Source organism: Papio anubis, chromosome 16 (assembly GCF_008728515.1).
Source record: "Papio anubis isolate 15944 chromosome 16, Panubis1.0, whole genome shotgun sequence".
Taxonomy (NCBI): Eukaryota; Metazoa; Chordata; class Mammalia; order Primates; family Cercopithecidae; genus Papio; species Papio anubis.
The window spans coordinates 69,174,295-69,196,760 of NC_044991.1; positions in this window are offsets into that span (position 1 = coordinate 69,174,295).

Below are 22,466 nucleotides of genomic sequence, written 5' to 3' on the forward strand. Positions count from 1 at the left end.
TTTTATGCCCAAACCTAAGCCTTACAGCTCTTTGCACTAGGGTTGCATGCAGGAAAGAGGCAGAAGAGACCAGTAGACTGGCAGACATGACACCTTCTGACCAAGCAAACCCTGCCTAGCAGAGCACCTTGTTGCCCAAGGCACACAAATGGAAGAGAGAGGAGGGAAGGCTAGCTAAGTGTTACTCTGAGAGACTGTGCCTTGAGTCACTTGCTATTCCTGCTGTTGGATAGAAGAGAGAAAAGAGAGGGAAAAAATACCCATATTAAAGTAAGGTAACTCCTCCATTAAAGGGTTAGACCCAATCAGTGTTTTGGTGTGCAACCTATATATTGCAATGTTACGGTCCCCTTCCCTGGAGGAGAAGCTAAATCAGGTGAGGAGAAGTGGGAAGGCTGGAGTCTTCTATCTTTACTCTCTCTCCTCATCAGTCTCCTTCCTCATAACCTACTTTATTTATTTGTATAGTACTTGTCTTTACCTGGAGTCATATACCTACTAGTTTATTTGATTATATCTATCTCCCATTGCTAGAATATAAGTTCCATGAGGGTGGGAATCTAGTTGGTTTTGTTCATGGCTATATACCAGTTGCCTAAAATAGCTAGTACAGTGTAGGGGATTGATACATACTTGCTGAATGAATACATGAACTCCTGGAATGGCCCATGCTGGAACATATCAGCTTGGTCACTGTTTGCTCATTGCATTCACAGTCTCCTAGCATTTCCATGCTCCTGGTTGCAGGAACTAGGAGACCCTTTCTTTGGCCTCCTGTACCTTGGGTGTTTGCTCCAGTCCTTGACACACATGCCTGTGGTCTGGAACCTGCTCTGCATCTGCACCCCTACACTCCACCTTGTTTGGTGTCATCCCTGGACCACTCATATAGGTGATGAGGTTTGGACCCAGCTCCCTCCTGGCCCCACTTCACTTTTGATTCTGCTGACTAGAAGGCTAACTGAGAGCACAGCATCTCTGTTCCCAGTGAAGCTCCAGGACATGGTCCTCCAGAGAAGTGTCCCCCACCTACCTTGCTTGCCTGGTGGGGATATTGACAACCTGTTACCTTATAGCAGGACCGTGGATAAACCAATTGCAGAGACACTTTACTCTTTGTGACATGTTTTCTTTCAGTTTTGCCTCCTAAAAGTCTTACCAACTTACTTTTATTACTTTTATTGTTTTAGCTGATTCTGTTCCTATTTGCTCCTGCAGTGATTCACCCAAATGCAGCAACTTTTATGACAATGGACTCTACTAATACTCTTTGCAAAGATGCCTCTGTGAAATGATCATGAACACTTTATCTCACTACTCTGGGAAGGGTTGCTTGGTTCCAGGGTGCAAAACAAAACCTAGAAATTTTCAGGTGAAGTGTTGGCTGAATTTCATGGCTGCTGCTTGTGGTCGATCAACATTCCTCACTCACAGCTGCTGAGGGAGGCTGGGGATGCATCCTTTGCTTTTTGGCTGCTCCAAGTTCACATACATTTTTGACATAAACCTAGTAATTGCTGCCATTAACTTACTATTCTCAGCCTCTGGCTTCCCTCTGATTTATGACTGGAGCCTTGGTGTCTTTCTTCAGAGGCTTCTTATACTTGCCCATTAGCACTTCTCCTTATGTTTGGCAAGGGTCACTGGTGCATTCCTGTAGAGGCATTTATCAGAAGCTCATGAACATTACAGACAACTCTCCTTCTAGCTCATAGTCTGAAGCTCAACAGATAATTGCTACTAATTTTTGAGCTCTTGGTGTGTGGCAAGGTACCACGTTATTCATTCTTTATACACTCTATTAAAAGAGCCACTGTCCTTATACCCATTTTACTGATGAGGAAACTGAGGAAGGGAGAGTTTCAATAACTTGTTCCATATCAGATAACTGGTGAGAGGTGGAGCCAGGATTTGAATCTAGATCAAAACCTCTGCTTATAGCCGGTATGTTTTTGGAAGGTAGGAAGGCAGCAAGGATGGTAGGAGGAGTAGGCAGCAGCTCTCAGGTGCTTGGTCTGGGAACTGAGATTCCCAGACCCTGTTAAGACAGATTCCCAACTGTCTTAATGTCTTTAAGACAGTTGAAGCCATAACCACAGAATGTGAGCCTTGAGCCCTTGAAAGGAGTATCTTGGCATGAAGATCTCATCCCAGGAGGTTCTCCGCAACAGACTGGGGTCTGAAATCCAGCTCTCATCACTGTTCCCCTTGGTCTGACTCTGGATCTCTACAGCTTTTTGCTTCTCCAAGAAAGTGGGAGGGTGAATTTCTTGTTTGCTCCTCTGGATCCACTCTCTACCCTTCTGCACCCAGCTCTGTGCTGGGGAGACTGACTGAATGGAACTCCTATGGGCTCCCTTCCTTCTGGTTTCCAGATGGGTTCAGCTGATTGGCACCAGCAGCAGATCCAAGAGAAGGGGAGGAGTGATGTAGGGATCCTTACTCCCCTGCCTGCCTCCCTGTGTCTCCATAGGATCTAGGCTCCTGGTAGCTGACCCTCTCCTGGTAGCTGACCCTCTCTGCATGGCAGTCCCTCTCCAGTTTCCAGTAACTTCCTCCCCTTGCTCCTTATAGGCTAGAGACATGGTTTGGCTGTGTCCCCACCCAAATCTCACCTTGGGTTGTAATAATCCCCACATGACAAGGGTAGGTCTGGGTGGAGATAATTGAATCATGGGGGCAGTTTCCCCCATACTGTTCTCATGGTAGTGAATAAGTCTCACGAGATCTGATGGTTTTAAAATGGGAGTTCCCCTGCATAAGCTCTCTTGCCTGTCGCCGTGTAAGGTGTGCTTTTGCTTCTCCTTTGCCTTCTGCCATGATTGTGAGGCCTCCGCAGCCACATGGAATTGTGAGTCAATTAAAGCTCTTTTCTTTAGAAATTACCCAGTCTCAGGTATGTCTTTATTAGCAGTGTGAGAACAGACTAATACAGCTAGGGTGGATAAGAGCATTCCCCCTTACTGTTCCTGAAGTTCTGCATTATTCTTTGTGGTTTTCCTACTTTCTGCCTATACCTTGGTAAATGGCCTTTTTAGTAAAGTTCCCTTAAATTATCCAACTTGAAGGTAACACCTTGTTATTATCGCACCCTTACTAATATCCCTGAACTTTAGTTTGAGCCATTTCCGACCTTCAGATGACCAACCTTTACCTGCACCCTTGACCACTCCCACCCCAACCATTCCGTACTGGTGCTCTTTCCTAGCTCTTGCAGATGCATTGTACTGTGGAAATAACACAGGCTTCTGGATTAGTGCTGGGTTCAAAGCCTGCTTCTGACACGTACTGTATGACTTTGGGCAAGTTACTTAATTTTCCCATGCCTCAGCTTTCTCATCTGTGAAATGGAGGATAGTATCCCTTCACAAGTTTATCATGAAAATCAAATGGCATAATGGATGTAAACTTTTCTTAGGTTGTTGCAAAAGTTATTGCAGTTTTTGCCATTAAAAGTAATGCCATTAAAAGCAATTACTTTTGTACCAACATAATAGCTTAGTGTCTGGCAGATAAACATTGGTTTAAACATCCCTCATTTTGCTGGTGCTCTCTTGATCTCTAACTGTCCAGACCACTTATCCATTTTGCTGAGCAGTTCCCCTGGATCCTGCCCCAAGATGTGGCCAAGAGAATGTGGCTGAGAGGAAGAAGCAATTCTTGGCTCCCCATGAAAGGAGGAGTGGGAGGAACTTGGAGGAGAGCAAAAATGACCGTCTGAGGGTTTGAAATAATGACACAGGAGAAGGGTAAATTGCAAAATGGAAGTGTAAGAGGGGTGATTTAATACTGCTCTTCACGTACAGCTCCAGTCTGCCAGTTGGAAATGCTAAAAAGGAATGTTTCTGATATCCTAGCTAGAGCAAGTTCCAATATACTAGTAATATACTAGTCCAATGGCCAGATGTCCATGGCTCCTTCAGAAATTGATTTAAAAAAAGCCTCCCTTACCTTCCTCTGTGTTTCTTTCTTTCTTTCTTTCTTTTTTTTTTTTTGAGATGGAGTTTCACTCTTGTTGCCCAGTCTGGAGTACAGTGGCATGACCTTGACTCACTGTAACCTATGCCTCCCAGATTCAAGCGGTTCTTCTGCCTCAGCCTCCAGAGTAGCTGGGATTACAGGTGTGTGCCAACTACTAAAACTATTTTTTATAGTTTTAGTAGAGTTAGGGTTTTACCATGTTCACCAGGCTGGTCTTGATCTCCTGACCTCAGGTGATCCACCCACTTTGGCCTCCCAAAATGCTGAGATTACAGGCGTGAGCCACCACACCAGGACTCTCTTGCTTTTCATTGTATCCTAACAAAGCTCTGTCTCCACAGTGGAAAGATATCTCTTCCCCACTTGGAGTTAAAAGGGCCTGGGTTGAAATTTAGCTGCATATTCTTCTTGCTTGTTGGATCTTGGGAGGGTCTCGACCACTTCAGACATCATTTCTGCCGGATGTGGTGGCACGTGCCTGTAGTCCCAGCTACTTAACAGGCTGAGGTGGGAGGATTGCCTGAGCCCAGGAGTTCTAGGCTGCATTGAACTATGCCCTTGCCACTGTACTCTAGCTGGGCAACAGAGCAAGACCCTATCTCTAAAAAAAAAAAAAAAAAAAAAAGATAAACAGAACAGTAAAAATACATCATTTTCCTCATCCTCAAAATGGGGATCCTTGTAATTCATGAACGTAGCTGGGCCGATGGTTGAATCAGGAGCAGAGGATGAATGTAAAAGATACGAATATAATACACAGCCAGAAAAGGCATTCAAGCCTCAACCAGTGCTGATTTCCACCTTTATTTTCCTCTTACTGTAGCATAACAGGTGCCCTGTTTCATTTCAGGGGAAATCTGAACATTTACTGCCTTGTATTTCTTAAAACAGCTGAAAAAATTCCTTGATTTTTTATTACCTTTCTTCAGCTTTAGGACTAAATGCCTCTACCCCTCCTTCTCTCTCATCAGGCAGTACAGTTTGTTTGTTTGTTTTTTGAGACAGAGTCTTGCTCTGTCACCCAGGCTGGAGTGGCATGATCTCGGCTCACTGCAACCTCCGCCTCCTGGGTTCAAGCGAGTCTCCTGCCTCAGCCGCCCAAGTAGCTGGGATTACAGGCCTACGCCACCACGCCTGGCTAATTTTTGTATTTTTAGTAGAGATGGGGTTTCGCCATTTTGGCCAGGCTGGTTTCAAATTCCTGACCTCAGGTGATCCACCTGCCTTGGCCTCCCAAAGTGCTGGGATTCCAAGCATGAGCCACTACGCCTGGCCCATTTTTCATTATTGAATTGTCACTTTTGAGGATGCTCTTGTACCCTTGCCTCTTTGTCCCTACTCAGCTGTGCACTAAGAGTGAATGTCTGGGTGAGGGTGAAGATGGAGTCCAGAGTACAGTTATCCTGAGTCTCACAGGAACTCCTATTTTATTTTATGCCTTTCCTTAGGCCCTTCTATCTTCTATATGAACCTATTGTCCTTCAAAAGAGCTTTGACTTTGAGACTTAGACTTTCTACTTGATTTGAGGACAGACTGGATTTTGGGAGCTAGTACTAGAGATAATGAAGGCAAAGACCACTTGGGAAGACTACGATTAATTTGATCAGTAATTGTGTTATTCACCACCTATGTTCTTAATTTGCAAATAAAAAAATAGTCCCATTCATGCCTGAGCATTCATCGTTTTCATGAGTGAGGCATATTATGACTTCATGGGTATATGGTCTGATGTGTTCTTTTTGCAAGCAGGGGTGAATGGAGACACTTCAAGCCTGCCTGCTGCATATTAGGTGTGCCTCAGAAAGAGCTCCTCTGGTCAGAAACCTTTCACATTCTCTCAGCTTCATGTTCTAGTTGTATTAGAATTAAGCTATTAAAGCTCAAACATATAATTATTACATTCCATTTCAATCATAATGACTAAACCTGCTGATGTGATTCTTGGCCATCAGGTATACCTGTGATGGCCTGTTAGAATCACCTGTGCAGCTTTGAAGAAATACAGATGCCAGGGCCTCACTTCCTGGGGGCTTTGATCCATTCAATCTATGGCAGGGCCTGGGAATCAGAATTTTTATAAAGTACCACAGGGGATTCTGATGCATAGCCAGGACTGAGAATCATGGAGCTGGACCACGCAGGGGTGAGGTGGGTGAGTTGCTTTTGTCCTACACTTTTACTGCTACTCCCTAAGGGATTATTTTTAAATTATTATTATTATACTTTAAGTTCTGGGGTACATGTGCACCACGTGCAGGTTTGTTACATAGGTATACACATGCCATGGTGGTTTGCTGCACCCATCAACCCGTCATCGACATTAGGTATTTCTCCTAATGCTATCCCTCTCCTAGTCCCCCACCCCCTGACAGGCCCTGGTGTATGATGTTCCCCTCCCTGTGTCCATGTGTTCTCATTATTCAACTCCTACTTATGAGTGAGAACGTGCAGTGTTTGGGTTTTTGTTCTTGTGTTAGTTTGCTGAGAAGTGTGGTTTCCAGCTTCATCCATGTCTCTGCAAAGGACATGAACTCATCCTTTTTTATGGCTGCATAGTATTCCATGTTGTATATGTGCCACATTTTCTTTGTTGCAGTCTATCATTGATGGGTATTTGGATTGGTTCCAAGTCTTTGCTATTGTGAACAGTGCTGCAATAAATGTATGTGTGCATGTGTCTTTATATTAGAATGATTTATAATCCTTTGGGTATATACCCAGTAATGGGATTGCTGGGTCAAACGGTATTTCTTGTTCTAGATCCTTGAGGAATTGCCACACTGTCTTCCACAATGGCTGAATTAATTTACACTCCCACCAACAGTGTAAAAGTGTTCCTATTTCTCCATGTCCTCTCCAGCATCTATTTGCTGACTTTTTAATGATTGCCATTCTAACTGAGGTGAGATGGTATCTCACTGTGGTTTTGATTTGCATTTCTCTAATGACCAGTGATGGTGAGCTTTTTTTCATATGTTTGTTGGGTGCATAAATGTCTTCTTTTAAGAAGTGTCTGTTCATATCCTTCACCCACTTTTTGTTGGGGTTGTTTTTATCTTGTAAATTTGTCTAAGTTCTTTGTAGATTCTGGATATTAGCCCTTTGTCAGATGGATAGATTGCAAAAATTTTCTTTCATTCTGTAGGTTGCCTGTTCACGCTGATGATAGTTTCTTTTGCTGTGCAGAAGCTCTTTAGTTTAATTAGATCCCATTTGTCAATTTTGACTTTTGTTGCCATTGCTTTAGGTGTTTTAGTCATGAGGTCTTTGCCCAGTTCTATGTCCTGAATGGTATTGCCTAGGTTTTCTTCTAGGGTTTTTATGGTTTCAGGTCTTACATTTAAGTCTTTAATCCATCTTGAGTTAATTTTTGTATGAGGTGTAAGGAAGGGGCCCAGTTTCAGTTTTCTGCATAGGGCTAGTCAGTTTTCCCAACACCATTTATTAAATAAGGAATCATTTCCCCATTGCTTGTTTTTGTCAGGTTTGTCCAAGATCAGATGGTTGTAGATGGGTGGTATTATTTTTGAGGCCTCTGTTCTGTTCCATTGGTCTATATATCTGTTTTGATACCAGTACCATGCTGTTTTGGTTACTGTAGACTTGTAGTATAGTTTGAAGTCAGGTAGCATGATCCCTCCAGCTTTGTTCTTTTTGCTTAGGATTGTCTTGGCTATGTGGGCTCTTTTTGGTTCCATATGAAATTTCTTCAACTCTGTGAAGAAAGTCAATGGTAGCTTGATGGGAATAGCATTGAATCTATAAATTACTTTGGGCAGTTTGGCCGTTTTCACGATATTGATTCTTCCTATCCATGAACATGGAATGTTTTTCCATTTGTTTGTGTCCTCTCTTATTGCCTTGAGCAGTGGTTTGTAGTTCTCCTTGAAGAGGTCCTTCACATCCCTTGTAAGTTGTATTCCTACATATTTTATTCTCTTTGCAGCAATTGTGAATTGGGAGTTCACTCATGATTTGGCTGTTTTTCTGTTATTGGTGTATAGGAATACTTGTGATTTTTGCACATTGATTTTGTATCTTGAGACTTTGCTGAAGTTGCTTATCAGTTTAAGGAGATTTTGGGCTGAGACAATGGGGTTTTCTAAATACACCATCATGTCATCTGCAAACAGAGACAATTTGACTTCCTCTCTTCCTATTTGAATACCCTTTATTTCTTTCTCTTGCCTGATTGACCTGGCCAGAACTTCCAATACTATGTCGGATAGGAGTCACGAGAGAGGGCATCCTTGTCTTGTGCTGGTTTTCAAAGGGAATGCTTCCAGTTTTTGCCCATTCAGTGTGATATTGGCTGTGGGTTTGTCATAAATAGTTCTTATTATTTTGAAATACGTTTCATTGATACCTAGTTTATTGAGAGTTTTTAACATGAAGGGGTGTTGAATTTTGTCGAAGGCCTTTTCTGCATCTATTGAGATAATCATGTGGTTTTTGTTATTGGTTCTGTTTATGTGATGGATTATTTTTATCGATTTGTGTATGTTGAACCTGCCTTGCATCCCAGGGATGAAACCGACTAGATCATGGTGGATAAGCTTTTGGATGGACTGCTGGATTTGGTTTGCCAGTAGTTTATTGAGGATTTTCACATCCATGTTCCTCAGGGATATTGGCCTGAAATTTTCTTTTTTTGTTGTATCTCTGCCCGGTTTTGGTATCAGGATGATGCTGGCCTGATAAAATGAGTTAGGGAGGATTCCCTCTTTTTCTATGGTTTAGAATAATTTCAGAAGGAATGGTACCAGCTCCTGTTTGTACCTCTGGTAGAATTCAACTGTGAATCCATCTGGTCCTGGGCTTTTTTTTTTGGTTGGTAGGCTGTTAATTACTGCCTCAATTTCAGAACTTGTTATTGGTCTATTCAGGGATTCAACTTCTTCCTGGTTTAGACTTGGGAGGGTGTATGTGTCCAGGAATTTATCCATTTCTTCTAGAATTTCTAGTTTATTTGTGTAGAGATGTTTATAGTATTCTCTGATGGTAGTTTGTATTTCTGTGGGATCAGTGGTGATATCCCCTTTATCATTTTTTATTGCACCTATTTGATTCTTCTCTCTTTTTACACGGAGGGTAAAACTGCCTACTCAAGCCTCAGCAATGGCAGACGCCCCTCCCCCCACCAAGCTCGAGTGCCCCAGGTCAGCCTCAGACTGCTGTGCTGGCAGCGAGAATTTCAAGCCAGTGGATCTTAGCTTGCTTGGCTCTGTGGGGATGGGACCCCCTGAGCTAGACCACTTTGCTCCCTGGCTTCAGCCCCCTTTCCAGGGGAGTGAAGGGTTCTGTCTTGCTGGCGTTCCAGGTGCCACTGGTGTATGAAAAGAAACCTCCTGCAGCTAGCTCTGTGTCTGCCCAAATGGTCACCCTGTTTTGTGCTTGAAACCCAGGGCCCTGGTGGCGTAGGCACCAGAGGGAATCTCCTGGTCTGCGGATTGCGAAGACTGCGGGGAAAGTGCAGAATCCGGGCCAGAGTGTATGGTTCCTCACGGGACAGTCCCTCACAGCTTCCCTTGGGTAGGGCAGGGAATTCCCCGACCTCTTGCCCTTCCCAGGTGAGATGACGCCCCACCCTGCTTTGGCTCACCCTCCGTGGGCTGCACCCACTGTCCATCCAGTCTCAGTGAGATGAATTGGGTACCTTAGTTGGAAATGGAGAAATCACCCTCCTTCTGCATTGATCTCGCTGAGAGCTGCAGACCGGAGCTGTTCCTATTCGGCCATCTTATCAGCAAATTCAGGATCATTTTTATTTAATAAGACAATAAAGAAAACATGCTCAAGCTAGCATTTAGCCAGAGGCAGAGAGTACCCAGCACATTTAGTGCTAGGTATTTAGAATACAGAGGACAATAAATAACTGATTGAGGTAGTTTCTTGTGTCAAATCAGTGTAATCTTGAGCAAGTCCCTTCCCTTCCCTGGGCCTCTGCTTCCTGATCTTCAAAGCAGGAGAGTTGGATGAAACACTTTCTGTGTATCTTGCAGTGTTGACATTTGTCATTGCCGAGACTTTACTGGGAAGACATCTCATTGTTTAGTGGAGGAAGCCAAGTTCCCTCCTGCCACCTCATGGGGAAACACAGCCACCAGGAAGAGGAGGGAGAGATGGTGTCTGGGGAGGTGGAGGAGTTTGACTGCCAAGTTAGCCCTGGGATGACTATGGGATTGACGTGAGGCTCTCCAGTAAGGGCTCATTACCCTTTGATGAGCCTCAAATGTCATCGTGGGCACTTTATTCTTACAGGATGGTAGCGCTTGGAATCCCAGAAGCTGGTAGAGTGGATATCTGGCTTTGGAAGAAGGCCCTTTCTCCTTAGGGGAGACAGCCATGCACATGACCCATAGAACACGGAGGGTTCAGAGATCTGAGAACTAAAGTTTATGCTTTGCAAACTGTAACAGTGTGATAAATATGAATTATTATCAACATGATTCCTGCTATGAATAAATCCTCACACTGCAATGTTAACTGGTTCATGTTTCAGCCCCAGCTCAGCCACTAGTTGGCTGTGTGATCTCAGACAAGCCAAGCTCCATCTCTGAGATATAGCTGGTTCATTTGCAAAGAAAGAAGGTAGACCTGCCTGATCAGCTGAAGATGCTTCCTGCCTCAATCTGGTAAGTGTGATCAAGATGTTGAAATTAATGGTTGAACAATCAGTAATCAGAAGCTCACCTTTCAAAAAGAAAAAGGCCAGCTGGAAAATGACATAATTAAAAGAGGAAAAGAAAGCTCTCTCTCAAGAGGCTGCTCTTTCACAAACAGTCAGCATGTCTGTGATATTCCGTGTAGCATATTCCGACGACAGGGAAACACAGTGGATCTGCTGAAAGATGAGCAGCAAGTGGTAAGTGGAGGTGTTTGAAATAGAAAAGTCTATTTTAAAAGACGACTAATAAAGCTGGAGGAGGCGGCCCACACTGAAGCAGTCTGAGCCAACATCCTGTTGCCAAGACTCCAGTCCCCGCTGCTGTGCCCGGGGCCCTGGGACTGTCCTTGGCACAGCATGTGAGCAAGAAGGAAGGAGCAGAGGCTAGAAGCAGGGGCTAGGTTTCTGTCTGAGGAGAGGGTCCCATGGAGAGGGGCCCCAGGGGAGGGGCTGCCTGTGGCCTTGGCAGAGGAGACCCCTGCCCTTCCTGTGAGCCCAGCCAGCTCTAGGCATGGTGCGAGGATGGGTACATTTCTCTAGGCCCGTGCAGGAGCTGCACCAGTGCTGGTAAGAAGCAACAACACAACAGTTAAGAGCGGAGACCTAGAGCCAGACTGAATTTGAATCCCAGCTTGTATCACTTAATAGCTGTGAGACTGTAAACAAGTTACTTAACCTCTCTGTTTCTCATCTTTTCTTATCTATAAAATTTAATAATATTAGCTAATCATAGGGTTGCAGCAAGGATATAAGTTAATTTTGTAAAGGATTTGGGACAGGGTAAACAGTACACTAGAGATTTTGTGTATTTTTTATATGTATATAATATGTTTATTATAATATAGCTATTGTATATTATATATGTAATATAGACATATATATGTATTATATATATAATAGAGGGATATATATGTATACATAGGTACATAAAATGTGGCCTATCAGTTGGGCCCACCTGTTTCTTGGGCAGAGGTCCAAGGCTAGTCAGTGCCCTTGGTCTTCAGGTAAATAATGACACTCTGAAAGCTAATCTATGCTAACATCCGCAAGGCCCCGGTAACCGCTCTCTGGTCTCCTCTGAGCATTAGGCCAGATCTGCAGGAGGTGATGCTCAGGCAGCCCCAAGCAACTGCTTACGACTGACCAGACTTCTCCCTGAGCCCCAGGCCTATATATCCAACAGCCCAGTTTCTGCTGGGATATCCACAGACATCTCCACTCATCATGGTCCCAAACCTACTCATGACCCAATCCCTTTCAGGGCAGACCTTTCCTTGTTTCTAGTCTCAGTGAATGATAATACTATCCTTCTAAGAGGGTGTTGTGAAACTTTATTTACAAGATGGTGTTGCAATCCTTTAGCCCTCCCACTCCCTCATCCTGTGTCTCATTTCTGGATAAGTTGTATCCATCCTTACTGTGTTCATCTGTGTATCTCCAGTAGTCTGGGACATCATTGATTCTCACCAATGTTTGCTAGAAAGTTGAATGGATGAATGAATGAATAAATGAAGGAGGTGCCTGGATATCATCATAATAACAATCAAGGATTTATCAAGTACATACTATCTTCCAGGCACCATTCTAAATGCTTGGCATATGTGCATTCCACACATAAGAGCTTGACATATCCAAGCCTCATCGTGACGATCACTGCATATGTGTTGAAAGAACACAAAGCATGTATGAGGAAATCAGGTTCTGGGGAGTCCTGGGTAGAGCTTCTGAGTAGAACTTCCATAACCCCTCAAAGCCAGTGGTGTTTCCTTACTTTACAAAGCCATCTCAGAGCCAGGTCCTACTGAGCTGTGTCTGGCCCAATACAGTGCAATTTCGGGACCATTTTTCTCCCCTGCCGGGAAGATGCAGAAGCTGCCGCTTCACCGAGTCCTCTAATAGCAAGGCCTTATTTTCCCTGCCACCCTGGGGCTCTTGCTCACCATGAGCTTACTTCTGTGCAGCTCCACACAACACACTGTAAAAGGAAAATGGTAATTAGAAGTAACGCTTGAGCAGGAGAACTTGCATGGAAACGTGGAAAAATGTTTTAGTTAAACGAAGCAGTAAAGATTCCTTTAAAGTGTTACACACACACACAGCCATCTAGCTGTTCTCTTTTTGAAAGGAGGAGATGAGAGGACACACAAGGTGTATTGTGCATCTGTAGGCACCGCCTCCTTAGGGCTTGAGTTTGGGCCAGTCCTCTAGGGATCCTGCTGAAGTGGCCAATGGTATTGACAGTTTACATCTCAGTAGCCCAGGACCAAAAGCCTAGCTCAACCGGATGGAATGTAGCAGGACACATAGCAGGGTCTCTGTGTGTATCCAAAACAGCTGCACAGGGACAGGATTGTGGAGACACAGGATGGCAGCCCCTACAAGGACATCCCAGCTTCTGCTTACTTTTTTCATAGCATTTATTGTCACCCAAAGCTGAGTTTTGCATGTTTGTTTATTACCTTATCCTCAACCAGACTGGGAAGCCCATGGAGGTAAGGATTTTGTCGGTCAAGTTCACCTCTGTATGCATGCCATGCACAGAGTTGGGCATATACATAATTGGCCTTTTAGAATATTTCATGAAGGAATATTCTTTGATTGCAAATTGCAGAATCCCCCATGGCCCGAATGTTGCCTGATACATCATAAGCTTCTAGAACACAAGCTTTAAGAGAGCAGGGTCTTTGTATGTAGCATTCCAGTAGCTGGTCTGGAGTGAGGGTTAGCACACTTTTCCTATAAAGGGACAGAGAGAAAAGATCTTCAGCTTTGTGGGCCAGGTGGTCTCAGCCACAACTACTCAATTCTGCTGCTGTAGTGTTAAAACAGAAAGACAATATAGATACCAGCAAGTGGGCATGGTAATGTCTCAATAAAACTTTATTTACAAAAACAGGCAGCAGGCCAGATTTGAAGTAGTTTTCTGACTTCTGCTCTAGAATATAAATTCTATAAAATAAGGGATTAAAAAAATGTGGATCCATAACCAGCGCCTGCAACAGTGCCTAGCATACAATAAGTATGCAATAAAACATATGTTGAATGAATGAATGAGGGGCTAAAAGTGGTTTTAGTCACAGCTTGCTGTGGGTCAGGGTCATTATGTGTATTGTTGTGTTGGCCTACTGAGCAAAAGACACTCTCTGGAATTAGATACTGGAAGCCTCCTGTGTTCTGGGCTAGTTGGTTGACATCTGGAATATCATTCCCAAAGCTAGGGGTCTAGAGTGCATGAAGAGGACAGGGCCTGAGATGGGGCAGAGACAAGTGACCTTGTGATATGGAGAATGGTGGAAGGAAATGGAGAGACTGAGCCTGGAGAACAGAAGAGTCAGGGAAGAGACAGTTTATATATTTCAGGACTTCTATGTGGTAGAACAATGAGATCTTTCTAAGAAATAAGAGGGCTATTTTTAGAACTTTCTGTAAGTTAGGTAGACCTGGCCAATATGAACAGCTTGGTGAGAGTGAGCTCTCACTCTACTGGGAGCATTCAGACAGACATGGGGATGCTGTGGAAGGGATTCAAATATTGGAAGGGGGCAGGATTAGGTACTGCTGGGTTCCTTTTGACCCCAAGAGCCATTCTCACATGCAGCACTGTTTCCCAAGCAACAGTTGGTGACTGCACTCCAGACAAAACCAGACGCCCCTGCCTTGTATAGGAGGCCCCTTAGGGTTGTCCCTAGCCTTCTGCTTCAATTGCCCTGTTCCCATCTCCTGTTACCTGTTCCACCTTCAACAAACACCATTTGACATTTCTCAATTCCCCTCCTGTTTCTCCTCTCCTGGCCTTTACACATACAAATTGTATTAGTTTAGGTTTCTCCAAAAGGAGAACTGAGGCAAAGGTCCAAGTGGGTGTATGTTAAGAACTGATCCTAGGAAGCATGGAGAGGGAGCAGAAAACTGGGAAGGAAAGGCAGCTAGTAAAAGTTACATTAGCAAACCCACCTTTGCTAATGCTGTGCTGACTGGAGCTTAACCCACTGGGGAGTGTCTGGGAGCCAGTGTATATCACATCACAGAGTCATCCTCCCTGAATAGTGAGAGAACTGGGGTATTTATACACCAACTCCCATCAGTCTTAGTTGAGGAGGTACGGTGAGGAGGGTTGAGTGTTAATTTTCTAACACCTCCAGGTCTGCCACTTACATGGGCAAAAGTGAGCTTTGGAAATAGGAGAAAATCCTGAGGCAAATAACTGCAGGCATGGCAGTTGGAGGTGCAGCACTGATATGATTGAGGCTGAGGGGCCAAGGGTAGGGCACCCAGCCATGAGTGCTGAAAGCTCCCTTCTGGTTGGAACTCTAACCCCACTCTTCGGTTTTGATTTTGATCCCGCTTCATGGTCACATCGGCTGCTATGTACGAATAAAGAGCTCCTGGTTCAAGAATTGTGATGAATAAAGCACTGATTCACTCCTGCTCAAGGTCAAACATGTTTGGTTAGGTAGTTCGCATCGCTGGTCCTGGGAAATAGATCAGGTTCACTTATTTGGGCAAAGGCAGGTTGTATGTGCTATGATGGACATGTGTCTTGATAATATGACATGGCATCAACACAGGCCTCACTGACCGTTGTACCACCTGGTCCCAGCCATAGCCATTGTAAAACATACCTTCTACCTACTCAGTAACCATTAATTAGGGCCTTTAGTGGGAGATGATTCACAGCCTCCTTTACACATGATTCCAGCTGCCAGTCCACATAGGGTCCAGATCACTATAGCTGGTTTAGCTCCCAAGCCTTTGTGATCCTTCCTTCCTGCCCACTGGCTCCCAGCATGCCTTGTGGCTGATTGGCAGAATATAGAGACAAGGAAGAGAGATGTTCCACCCTTTCCATGTACATCCTTTATTCTTTCACTCATGCTGTAAATACTAAGTGCCTGCTGTGAACCAACCAGGCACTGGCTCTGTCCTCATGGAGTTCATGTTCTAGAGGAGAAGACAGACATTTAATCAAATATCTGCACACATAGGTAATTACAAACTCTTATGAAGTTGGTTTGGAGATTTGTAGACTGCTTGCTTCTTGACATTTGGGGAAGACTTCCTAAGCCTTTGCAAATTCTTCTGTGTGGGTTCAGGGTGAAAAGCAGTGTATGGTAGAGACCAAAGAAGCTGGGTGAGTGTGCTGATCTTGTGGCGGCTTGGTAATTATAGCTGGTGCATTATTAATAAGCAAACATTCTGTCTCTGCCTCCTAGTTGCTTGCCGAATGCTGTTAAGCTTGAACCGTGAGCTCTGAATTGTTCACTTTGTCTTCCTGTTTAATGAAAGGTTTTAGGAAGTACAGACCTGTTAGCAGGGGCATACAATTATTTTTGAAATCAGGAGAGCCCGACAGATCTTGATTGGTGGTGGTGATAATACTGGGGTGCCTTATGGGCAGGTGGAGGTCCCCCTCAGCTTCAGAATAGGTGAGGACAGCCGGAGGGGTGAGGAAGGAAGAAAGAAGGACCTGCTGTTTGCCCTCTCCCAGGAAGCCCAGTTGAAAACCTGAGAGATGGAGCTGCTCCACTTGTTTCCTAAAATCATCTGTTTTTTAGTTTATTTTATTTTTATTTATTTATTTATTTTTTCTTGCTGCTGTGAATTGCTTTCTAGTTCTCAACAGCATAATGCAATATTAACCATTTTGACTAGAGCTTCGTCCTTGGGAGGGAGTTTTCACATGAACAAGAGGCAGCACAAAGCCAGGAAAAACAGCATTGACCCTTTAGGTCCATTACACCCCAGAGAAAACTTTCCCACAGCAAGGTCACTAGAGGTAGCCTCTACATACAATGACTCCTGGGCAGAATTCTGCCCTTGGATAGATAGGGAATGACCTTGGCAAATGCAAAAGCCATTTGGATCCATTTTCAGACCATCAACTTCGACTTGAGAGGAGTAGAATTAAAAATAAAAATCAATTAAAACTCTTACTGTCATTTGAAAAGTGAAAATTTCATGGGTTTTACACTCAACCGTGTGACCCTGGATTTAAGACGGCGGTGACCTGGGGTAAATTTCTTGACATCTCCGAGCCTGGGATTTCTCGTATGTAAGTGGTATTCATTCAACAAACTTTTACTGTGGGATATAATGTCTGGGGATGTGGGAAGCTGTAGTTTTAAGGTCAGGTACAGGCCTAGGGATGTGGCAAAAGAGAGGTGCATGGGGCTCTTTTCCTTGGTGAAACACAGAAGGATGGTCAAAGAAATCTCTGTTTTGGGTAGGTCAGACATCCTGCACCGCATGAAGTGCATGTTTGAAAACGTCCACTACCTAAGAGTGTCACCACCAAGAACCATTTAATTACTGACCTTCAGGCAGCAATGGGGAGGGAAGGGAGAAGACAACTCACATTTCCTGAGTGCCTACTGGGTGCCAGGAAGCACCTTATAAACATGCATGTGTCATATTGAGTCTCCATCCACCCAGCTGAGAAAGTGTTATGGTTCTCATTTTACAGAGAAGAAAATGGAAGCTCTGAGAAGTGAGTCAACATCTTTGAGGTCAACACAGCTAGGAGACAGCAGAGTTGACCAAATCCAGATTTAACTGCTTCCAAAATTCTCACATTTTTATCCATCAAGGAGATATCTAAGTTCCTATCTAGATCTCCGTCTCCACAGAACCCCCAGGTTGGGGTGCGTTTGGGGGATGAGATAGAATAGGCATAGATGAGTGCATGTGTGCACCCTGCACCCACATAGGTAGTTCTGGTGCCTTCTCTATCCCCTTCTGGACAATATCAGCCAAATTTATGACAGCTTCTGCATGCAAGTGACCTCCAAATTTCAGCCTTTAGCACCGAGTTCTCTGTTGAGTGCCACACCCAAATATCCAAATGGCTATTTGACATCTGCAGTTGGATGACCTATGGGTACTCCAGACCCACAGTGTTCATGAATGTCCAAATTGATTACCGCCTTCCTCTCCTACTCACTGGCTCCTCGTCCATTATTCTCTGACTCAGTGGATAAATCCGCTGAAGCTGGTGCTCTTCACAGCTCTGTGGTCAATCAGCCCAAGATTTTTGCTCTAATTTCTCAGTCGTATCCTTCCTTAACTGATTCTTCCTGCCATCTTCCCTAGTTGGAGCACAGACTGTCTCATGGAAGGACTATTGTAGTAGTCTCTCCCCAAAGGGCTCTCTCTGTTCTCCAACTCATACTTTACCTATTGTCAGTGTCATGGTGGAAGGTGTAGGACCTTATTAGGTGGGCATTGGGAGATGGTCATGTGGGCTAGATCTTTATTACTCAAAGTATTGTCCACAAACTAGTAGCATCAGCAACATTTGGGAACTTGTTAGAAATGCAGAATCTCAGACTCCACCCCAGACCTAAGAAATCAGAGTCTGCATTTTAATGGGCTATCCAAGTACTTCATGTGCCATATTAACATTTGAGGAGCACCAAGATAAAGTGAACGGCAGGAGCAAACTGCAAAGGTCAAAAAGAATTGAGCATTTTCAGTGAAATATGAAGAGAATTGTTTGACCAGAGGGGAGGGGAAAGTAAACAAAAGTCTGACAGCTGGAACTCTGTGCAAGGCCCAGACATTACTTTGTGCATGTTAATTCCACAAAGCCACTCTAGGAGGTATTGTAATCCCTGAGAAACTAGAAGCACTTGGAAGGACGGTCATTATTGTATTCATTCAAAGATGAGGGAACCGAGGCTAACTGGTGGTAAATTATTTGTTCAAGTTTCCATAGATAGTGAGTAGTAGGGTCAGGATCTGACCCAGACTTCTGATCTCCAGTGCTCCAGCTGCCTCAGTTTAACAGATACAGCCCATTTCTCCATCTCCATCACCAACCTTTACAGAGCTGTAGTTTTCCAGCTCAAGTGTGCATGAGGATTATCTGGAGGGCTGGTTAAAACAGATGACTGGGCCCCACCCTCAGAATTTCTGATTCAGTAGCTCTCAAGTAGGGCTGGAGAATTTCCATTTATAACAAGTTCTCAGGTGATGGTGGTGCTGCTGGTCTGGAGGCCACACCTTGAGAACCTAACCTGTGAGACTGACATCATCTGTAGGTAAGGTTGTTGGAAGAATAGCAGCTTATCACCTTGTGTTTTTGGTTATTGGCCCTCATAGCTCACTTCGTTGAGTCCTTACAACTATTAAATGCAGACAATATCACTTCCCATTTACACAGGCTGCAACTGGTGCTCGGAAAGATTCAGTGTATTTTTTGTGTGTTAACACACTTACTAGAAGGCAGGCCCATACATGCCCATTAACAACTCTACCCTTATAGTGCAGTCTCAAGTTGGGAGGTCATTAAGGAGCCTCCTACTCTACTTGCAGTTAAAAGATGGGGAAATGTAGGCCTGGAGAGCAAGTGAGCTGCCTGGAGTTCCACAGCAACATGAGGGGAGAGCCAGCTGGGGAACCCTCTCTTCTGACCCCAGGGCTAGTCACTGGCTCTTCCATCAGCTACTATGGAACTCTCTGGACTTTGGCTCCCCAAATATTCACCAAGGAGCCTTGCTCAGGACTTTAGACACTTTTCAAGGCCACGCATATTGGCTTGACGGATCATAGCAACAAGAGCTGACAATTATCACGTACTTACTGGGTGCTGGTCACTGTTCAGTTAAGTGCCTTGGATTGACCCACCGGATCCTTGGTGCAATGCTATGGGTTGTCCTTTGCTGTGCTATGAGATGGATGTAGAGGTCAGCCGAGATCCCTGCCCTAGGGGAAACTTAAAGTCTAGAGGGGAGACAGGCAAGCTCACAGAAATTTCAATGTATTTCAATAATAACAATAGACTGCACTGTGGCTCATGCCTGTAATCCCAGCACTTTGAGAGGCTGAGGCAGGAGGATTGCTTGAGGTCAGGGGTTTAAGACCAGCCTGGGCAACATAGTGAGATCCTGTCTGTACAAAATAATAATAATATCAAAACAATAGTAACACTTTGGTGAGGGTTTGCTACTTGTCAAGTCTTCATTTGGATTAATTGATTTGATTTTTTATAGCCAACTATGAAGTAAGGAAGTATTACCATTTTTACAGATGAGGGAGCTCAAGCTTACAGAGTGGGTGTGACTTGCAAATGCCAGAGGTTTCAAAGGAGCTGAATGCATATCTTTCTGACTCCAGAACTCATACTTTTAACCCTCTCATTACACCACATGTATGTGAATGTGTGTGTCCACACTGCACATGGGGGAGCATCACCCTTGGCTTATGAAAAAAATGAAGGCAAAGGGCAGGAAAGATATTTATCCAGGCAGAGATTGTGGTTTTTCAAGCACATTGCTGCAAAAGAAGGCAAGTCCAGCCTTCAGTGGGCCACACTCTGATGTGCTAATTATAAGTTAACTGTTAGCTGTTCACTAGAGATAGATCTTTTTCTATCCCTTTATTTCCTTGCAAGCAGCCTTGACAGCGTTGCTTTTAAAAATATTCTGTAATTCAGAGCTTTACACTTAACTAATTTACCCCCTGCATTTCTTCATTACATCACAGGTACCCCTTGTCTTGTCATCTTTCCCTATGATCCCTGAGTGGGGTTATCCCTATCCTCAGTCAGTGAACATATTTAGCTGAACCCTAAATCCCAAGGATTAAAGGCAATTAAATGAGATAATGCATATGGCATCGCTTTAAAACCATAAAGGGCCGCACAGATGCGAAGGGTTATTATTATGAGCCTTCCCTGTTAATGAGTATTAATGAGCTAAGGCTGCAGATTCCTAATGTTACAGAGCCCTAATATTAACCATATGGAAGCCTAATTTTCAAAGAGAGTTAGAATCAACTGGAAGAAGGGGCTGCAAAACATTTTGAATTCAATTCTCCTAATTCTTAGTATCTTGACTGCAATCTGCATGAAGCTAAATGGTTATGTGATGACATAATGGTTTGTCTTTGTTCTTAACTAATTGCTTTAGGATACCTGCCCCCACATTATTCTGCATTTTCATGGTTCTCTTGATAGGGACCTAGATTTTTTTTTTTTTTTCTGTGAATGAAGTAACATGTCTAATTTGAGCTTTAGGGTATATGGATACTGGAATTGAGAGGGCACATCAGAACCCAAAATATTTCAATTTCCTTAAAGTCAAGGAGTGATTGGAAACACCTGCAGCCAGGATGACTTCACCGAGCTGTGACTTGAAATATTCCATATAAAGTTCTTGTACAGAGCTTGGCACAGAAAAAGTAGCATTATTGTCCTTATCATTTTTGAGTCTCTGACAGATGAATAGACAGGGTTTTAGATCACAAAGCCTGGAAGGGCAGGATACACATTTGCGTATTATTTTCTAGACTGTGGGGAACCACTGAAGATTCTTGGGGCGGGGATGTTGAACATAGTTTTGTGTTTTGGGGCTTTTAACTCTAGCAGCTGGTATAGGAGGGAGTATAACCACTAGTGTCAGGAAATCAGGTAGGAAACGGTTTCAAAAATCTATGAGAGTTGATAGGGTCCTGAACTGGGCAAGGCCAATGGGCTGGAGAAGAAAGTTTATGCATAAGAGATTTTTAATAATTATCATAGATAGAACTTGGTGATTGATCAGCTATGTGGTATGACAAAGATTGACACTCAAAAAGTCTAGGTGATTTCTTAGGTTTAGGTTACTGGGTGAAGGAAGCCAACCAGGATGAATATAGGAGGAAGAGCTGCTTTGGGGGTGAAAGGCTGAGTTATATAGAGAGAGCCAGAGCCTTCATTCTAGTGGTTGGCATGGCTGTTGAGTTCCAGGACTATTTGGGAACAGAACATGCCAAGTAAAATGAAATTATAAAATCAGAAGGATCTTGAGTGATCCAGTCCCTTCATTTTATAATTGAGGAAACTGAGGCTCAGAGAGGGGAAGTGACTTTTTGAAAACCACACATCATTTATTAAAGAACCAGGACTGGTTTCTGAGCCCCTCACCACCTCAGATCAGAGCTTCTTCCTCTCCCACCCAAAATGTAAAGACAGAATCTGCTTCAGACTACATTGTTTTCCAGGAAGAAATGACACTTTGCCAAACTCCGGGGGAATTTTTCAAGCTTTGAATATATCTTGTTTCCTTTTAAAGGAGTCCTACTTTGTAGACATATCAGTGCCTGAACATAGACACCCACAGAAGCACCTACACCAATGATGGAGGGAGGGGGTGTCGAGCAGAGAGCCTGGGTGCCTTGGGAGAGGAAAAGGGAGGTGAGAATATGGGAAAATTGTGTTCTGGACTCCCTGAGAGGTGGTGTGAAGAGGGCAGCACTAACAGATAGGGTACAAGGCAGGTTAGAGGCACTGTTGCTGGGGGTGCTGAGGGAAGGGGACCAGGGATGCCATGAAGGCCAAGACCTAGGGGTTAGACCCAGCCAGGAGAAAAGAAAGGGTTTTGCTCGAAGAACTCAAAATATCTGCCTGGGGCAAACAAGATGGAAACTCACAACCTCACAAGCTCTTCAATCACCCATCTCTCGGGGAGTCCACGCCACGACCCACCCATGCCAGCCTCTGTGCTTGAACATCTCCAGTGACAAGGGAACGTGCTCCCAAGTTCTATCCCCTTAGACCTCTAGTAGGTAAAATCCATTCTCCCACTGATGAGTGGAGAGAGATATTCCTGAGAATGAGCAGAAATTTCTCCTTACAATGTTTCTCTGTGGTTCTTAGTTTTTGTTCTTTTTCCCCTGACATTTACACCTGTATCACTAGGCAGATTACATCTTTCTACAAGTCATCAACAATAGTTTGGGACAGAATAAATCCAAGAACAAAACTCAAGCCCCATGGCACACTATCAGGGCTGGCTACAGAATTTGCCAAGCACATGCTGCAAAGTTTGCAAATGAAGA